The sequence below is a fragment of the Mustelus asterias genome, chromosome 29, assembly GCF_964213995.1.
Source record: "Mustelus asterias chromosome 29, sMusAst1.hap1.1, whole genome shotgun sequence".
NCBI classification, from domain to species: Eukaryota; Metazoa; Chordata; class Chondrichthyes; order Carcharhiniformes; family Triakidae; genus Mustelus; species Mustelus asterias.
In genome coordinates, this window is record NC_135829.1 from 19780245 (window position 1) to 19786510 (window position 6266).

General features: G+C 55.7%; 1 protein-coding gene across 2 annotated transcripts in view; it reads right to left on the reverse strand.

Annotated features, from left to right (window-relative positions):
• LOC144480569 (sorting nexin-27-like) overlaps window positions 1-6266 on the reverse strand; it is a 125176-nt gene that overhangs the window by 118055 nt on the left and 855 nt on the right. The window lies entirely within an intron of this gene.

Sequence of the window (6266 nt, forward strand, 5' to 3'; positions counted from 1 at the left end):
AGGTACAGGATCACTCATTATTGTAACTTCAAATTAGTGGCAAGAAGTGGGGAAATTGAACAAATGTATAGATTCAGTGCAAGAGGCTAATTTTCACTCATGGGTGGGAGTCGACAGGTCAGTCTGAGGACATCTTAAGGTTATGAAGGCAGCAATGCCAGGAAGGTGACAGGGTTCAGATCAGCAGAGTTTTTGTGCATTTTAGGCAGGTTAGTCCTAAAACCGGGGGTTTTTTGCCGTGGGCCCCAAATTCAACTATTCCGTTGATCTTATCCCGATGGATTACGACGCTAAACAGAGTGAGACCATGTGTACCCCAACAGAGCAACATATCTGTTTGCTGACGAGGGTAGTGGGTGGGGAGAAGCAGAGAGCTATTTAGAAACTGAGAAAGACTGCAGAGCATGGAATGTCCCGTCAGCCGCTGGGATAGGAGCGGAATCCACGACAGCTTACAGAAGGGAAGTGAAAGTATCGTTGAAAACAGGGCGGCACGGCAGCACAGTGGTGAGCAATGCCGTCTCACAGCGCCAGGGAGCCAGGTTCGATTCCCAGCATGGGTCTGTGTGGAGTCTGTACATTCTCCCCATGTCTGCGTGGGTTTCCTCCGGGTGCTCCGGTTTCCTCCCACAGTCCGAAAGACGTGCTGGTTAGGTGCATTGGCCATGCTAAATTCTCCCTCAATGTACCCAAACAGGCGCTGGAGTGTGGCGACTAGGGGATTTTCACAGTAACTTCATTGCAATATTAATGTCAGCCTACCTAATGAATAAACTTTTTTTTACTTTACTTCTAAGAATTTCTATATGTGAAGGGGATGCCATTCTTTTTGGCAATGAAATAAACTAAAACAAGCAAAGTAAAAGGGGCAGCTCCTTAAAGGGTGGTGGGGGAACCGCCCAAAACAAAACTTGAAGGAAACTTAATACATTAACCAACATGCGACTAAAGGGGTCAATAATACACCCCAGTCCCCAACGAGCGTGGCAGGCCTCAACAGCACCCATGGACGTAAGAACATAAGAAATAGGAGCAGGAGTAGCCCATCTAGCCCCTCGAGCCTGCCCCGCCATTCAATAAGATCATGGCTGATCTGAAGTGGATCAGTTCCACTTACCCGCCTGATCCCCATAACCCCTAATTCCCTTACTGATCAGGAATCCATCTATCCGTGATTTAAACATATTCAACGAGGTACCCTCCACCACTTCAGTGGGCAGAGAATTCCAGAGATTCACCACCCTCTGAGAGAAGAAGTTCCTCATCAACTCTGTCCTAAACTGACCCCCCTTTATTTTGAGGCTGTGCCCTCTAGTTCTGGTTTCCTTTCTAAGTGGAATCTCTCCACCTCTACCCTATCCAGCCCCTCCATTATGTTATAGGTCTCTATAAGATCCCCCCTCAGCCTTCTAAATTCCAACGAGTACAAACCCAGTACAAACCCAATCTGCTCAGTCTCTCCTCATAATCAACACCCCTCATCTCTGGTATCAACCTGGTGAACCTTCTCTGCACTCCCTCCAAGGCCAATATATCCTTCCGCAAATAAGGGGACCAATACTGCACACAGTATTCCAGCTGCGGCCTCACCAATGCCCTGTACAGATGCAGCAAGACATCTCTGCTTTTATATTCTATCCCCCTTGCGATATAGGCCAACATCCTATTTGCCTTCTTGATCACCTGTTGCACCTGCAGACTGGGTTTTTGCGTCTCATGCACAAGGACCCCCAGGTCCCTTTGCACAGCAGCATGTTGTAATTTTTTTCCATTTAGATAATAATCCTATTTGCTATTATTTCCTCCAAAGTGAATAACCTCGCATTTGTCAATGTTATACTCCATCTGCCAGATCCTCGCCCACTCACTCAGCCTGTCCAAATCTCTCTGCAGACCTTCTACGCCCTCCACATGATTCACTTTTCCACTTATCTTTGTGTCATCTGCAAACTTTGTTACCCTACACTCAGTCCCCTCCTCCAGATAGTCTATATAAATGGTAAATAGTTGAGGCCCCAGTAACGATCCCTGCGGCACGCCACTAGTTACCATCTGCCAACCAGAAAAGCACCCATTTATTCCGACTCTCTGCCTCCTGTCGGATAGCCAATCCCCAATCCACGCTAACACCCTACCCCCAACTCCATGTGACCCAATCTTCTGCAGCAACCTTTTGTGAGGCACCTTATCAAACGCCTTTCGGAAATCCAAAAACACCACATCCACCCGTTCCCCTCCGTCAACCGCACTAGTCACATCTTCATAAAAATCCAACAAGTTCGTCAAGCACGACTTTCCCCTCATGAATCCATGCTGTGTCTGCTTAATCGAACCATTCTTATCCAGATGGCCTGCTATTTCTTCTTTAATGATGGATTCCAGCATTTTCCCAACTACAGACGTTAAGCTAACCGGCCTGTAGTTACCAGCCTTTTGTCTATTTCCTTTTTTAAACAGCGGCGTAACATTAGCCGTTTTCCAATCCGCCGGCACTACCCCAGAATGCAACGAATTTTGATAAATAAACACGAACGCATCCGCTATTACCTCTGACATTTCTTTCAGTACCCTGGGATGCATTCCATCCGGGCCCGGGGACTTGTCCACCTTCAGTCCCGTTAGTCTACCAAGCACTGCCTCCCTGGTAACATTAATTGTATTGAGTACCTCTCCTCCTACCAACCCTCTATCGTTAATATTCGGTAAACTATTTGTGTCTTCCACCGTGAAGACCGACACAAAAAACTTATTTAAAGTTTCAGCCATTTCCTCATTTCCCACTATTAAATCCCCCCTCTCGTCCTCCAAGGGTCCAACATTCACTCTTGCCACTCTATTCCTTTTTATATATTTGTAAAAGCTTTTACTATCATTTTTTATATTTAGAGCTAGCCTAGCTTCATAACCTATCTTTCCTTTCTTTATCGCTTTCTTAGTCGTTCTTTGTTGTTTCTTAAAGTTTTCCCAATCTTCCGATTCTCCACTATTTTTGGCCACTCTGTACGCATCGGTCTTGAATTTAATACTCTCCTTAACTTCCTTCGTTATCCACAGCTGGTTATCCCGTTTCTTATAGTCCTTCTTTATCACCGGAATACATTGTTGCTGAGTACTGAAAAGGATCTCCTTAAAAATCCTCCACTGTCCTACCTACCAGTCTGCTCTCCCAGTCCACCTTAGCCAATTCAGCCCTCATCCTATCGTACTTCCCTCTGTTCAAACAGAGGACAGTGGTATGGGACCCGACTTTCTCCTCTTCCATTTGTACCAGAAATTCGACCATATTGTGATCACTTGACCCAAGATGGTCCTTCACAAGAACATCCTTAATTCTACCTACCTCGTTACACTGCATGTTCCTTCGCCAGGGCCACCTGGCCATGCATGCAGCCACGGCAGAAGGGCAGTCGGGTCAGACAATCACCCCCCCGCTGCCCAGACCTGTTCAGGTGGCTCATTCAGAAGATGATTAACCAAGCAGACATCCCGAGGCAGCAACATTCCATTATTTCATGATAGCTTTTCATAAATTAGTAATGTGATCAGTAGAGGAGCCTAATATCGGAGCGTAGATGAAATTCTTACCGACGAATCAATCTTTGTGGTTTCACAACCATCGTATCATTACGATGTGAAATATATATATAATGAAATTATTTACCAACCTCGCACCATCAATTTCAGTTAGTTAGGCAACATTAATTTTAGCAGATAAAGCAGGTGTCAGATATCAAGATCACAATTATTTTCTTTTTCGATGCTCTGAGACTTTCACGACCTGCGAGGGGGATTGTGTCAAAATCAAACTCAATTCAAACACCGAGTGCGTTGGTTAAAGTCAGGAAAACAGCAGCAAGAAATGTTCAAGAACAAGCTCCCATCAGAGCACAGCGCAGTGTGCCGGGGGCACGAGGAAAGCGCGGAGACCTGGAGGGGAAGTGTCCAGAATACGAAAGAAACAGAACCTTGTGCATCAGATTAGAGAAATAAAGTTACACACTGACTGCTTGCTCTCATTATTAAGCTTGTTACATTCAATAACAACTGGGTTAAAAGAGGACAGCTCACTGTCCCACTCTGTCAAAGGTCCCAAGAGGATGAAAATATGGCACAGATATTGGGGGGGGGGGGGGGTCGGGTCGGTGAGGGGGGGTCGGGTCGGTGAGGGGGGGTCGGGTCGGTGAGGGGGGGTCGGGTCGGTGAGGGGGGGTCGGGTCGGTGAGGGGGGGTCGGGTCGGTGAGGGGGGGTCGGGTCGGTGAGGGGGGGTCGGGTCGGTGAGGGGGGGTCGGGTCGGTGAGGGGGGGTCGGGTCGGTGAGGGGGGGTCGGGTCGGTGAGGGGGGGTCGGGTCGGTGAGGGGGGGTCGGGTCGGTGAGGGGGGGTCGGGTCGGTGAGGGGGGGTCGGGTCGGTGAGGGGGGTCGGGTCGGTGAGGGGGGTCGGGTCGGTGAGGGGGGGTCGGGTCGGTGAGGGGGGGTCGGGTCGGTGAGGGGGTCGGGTCGGTGAGGGGGGTCGGGTCGGTGAGGGGGGTCGGGTCGGTGAGGGGGGGTCGGGTCGGTGAGGGGGGGTCGGGTCGGTGAGGGGGGGTCGGGTCGGTGAGGGGGGGTCGGGTCGGTGAGGGGGGTCGGGTCGGTGAGGGGGGTCGGGTCGGTGAGGGGGGGTCGGGTCGGTGAGGGGGGGGGTCGGTGAGGGGGGGTCGGGTCGGTGAGAGGGGGTCGGGTCGGTGAGAGGGGGTCGGGTCGGTGAGAGGGGTCGGGTCGGTGAGAGGGGGGTCGGGTCGGTGAGAGGGGGTCGGGTCGGTGAGAGGGGGTCGGGTCGGTGAGAGGGGGTCGGGTCGGTGAAGGGGGTCGGGTCGGTGAGAGGGGGTCGGGTCGGTGAGAGGGGGTCGGGTCGGTGAGAGGGGGGTCGGGTCGGTGAGAGGGGGTCGGGTCGGTGAGAGGGGGTCGGGTCGGTGAGAGGGGGTCGGGTCGGTGAGAGGGGGTCGGGTCGGTGAGAGGGGGTCGGGTCGGTGAGAGGGGTCGGGTCGGTGAGAGGGGGTCGGGTCGGTGAGAGGGGGTCGGGTCGGTGAGAGGGGGTCGGGTCGGTGAGAGGGGGTCGGGTCGGTGAGAGGGGGTCGGGTCGGTGAGAGGGGGTCGGGTCGGTGAGAGGGGGTCGGGTCGGTGAGAGGGGGTCGGGTCGGTGAGAGGGGGTCGGGTCGGTGAGAGGGGGTCGGGTCGGTGAGAGGGGGTCGGGTCGGTGAGAGGGGGTCGGGTCGGTGAGAGGGGGTCGGGTCGGTGAGAGGGGGTCGGGTCGGTGAGAGGGGGTGGGTCGGTGAGAGGGGGTCGGGTCGGTGAGAGGGGGTCGGGTCGGTGAGAGGGGGTCGGGTCGGTGAGAGGGGCGGGTCGGTGGAGGGGGTCGGTCGGTGAGAGGGGGTCGGGTCGGTGAGAGGGGGTCGGGTCGGTGAGAGGGGGTCGGGTCGGTGAGAGGGGGTCGGGTCGGTGAGAGGGGGTCGGGTCGGTGAGAGGGGGTCGGGTCGGTGAGAGGGGGTCGGGTCGGTGAGAGGGGGTCGGGTCGGTGAGAGGGGTCGGGTCGGTGAGAGGGGGTCGGGTCGGTGAGAGGGGGTCGGGTCGGTGAGAGGGGGTCGGGTCGGTGAGAGGGGGTCGGGTCGGTGAGAGGGGGTCGGGTCGGTGAGAGGGGGTCGGGTCGGTGAGAGGGGGTCGGGTCGGTGAGAGGGGGTCGGGTCGGTGAGAGGGGGTCGGGTCGGTGAGAGGGGGTCGGGTCGGTGAGAGGGGGTCGGGTCGGTGAGAGGGGGTCGGGTCGGTGAGAGGGGGTCGGGTCGGTGAGAGGGGGTCGGGTCGGTGAGAGGGGGTCGGGTCGGTGAGAGGGGGGTCGGGTCGGTGAGAGGGGGTCGGGTCGGTGAGAGGGGGTCGGGTCGGGGTGAGAGAGGGGTCGGGTCGGTGAGAGGGGGTCGGGTCGGTGAGAGGGGGTCGGCGAGTCGGTGAGAGGGGGTCGGGTCGGTGAGAGGGGGTCGGGTCGGTGAGAGGGGGTCGGGTCGGTGAGAGGGGGTCGGGTCGGTGAGAGGGGGTCGGGTCGGTGAGAGGGGGTCGGGTCGGTGAGAGGGGGTCGGGTCGGTGAGAGGGGGTCGGGTCGGTGAGAGGGGTCGGTCGGTGAAGGGGGCCGTGAGAGGGGTCGGGTCGGTGAGAGGGGGTCGGGTCGGTGAGAGGGGGTCGGGTCGGTGAGAGGGGGTCGGGTCGGTGAGAGGGGTCGGGTCGGTGAGAGGGGTCGGGTCG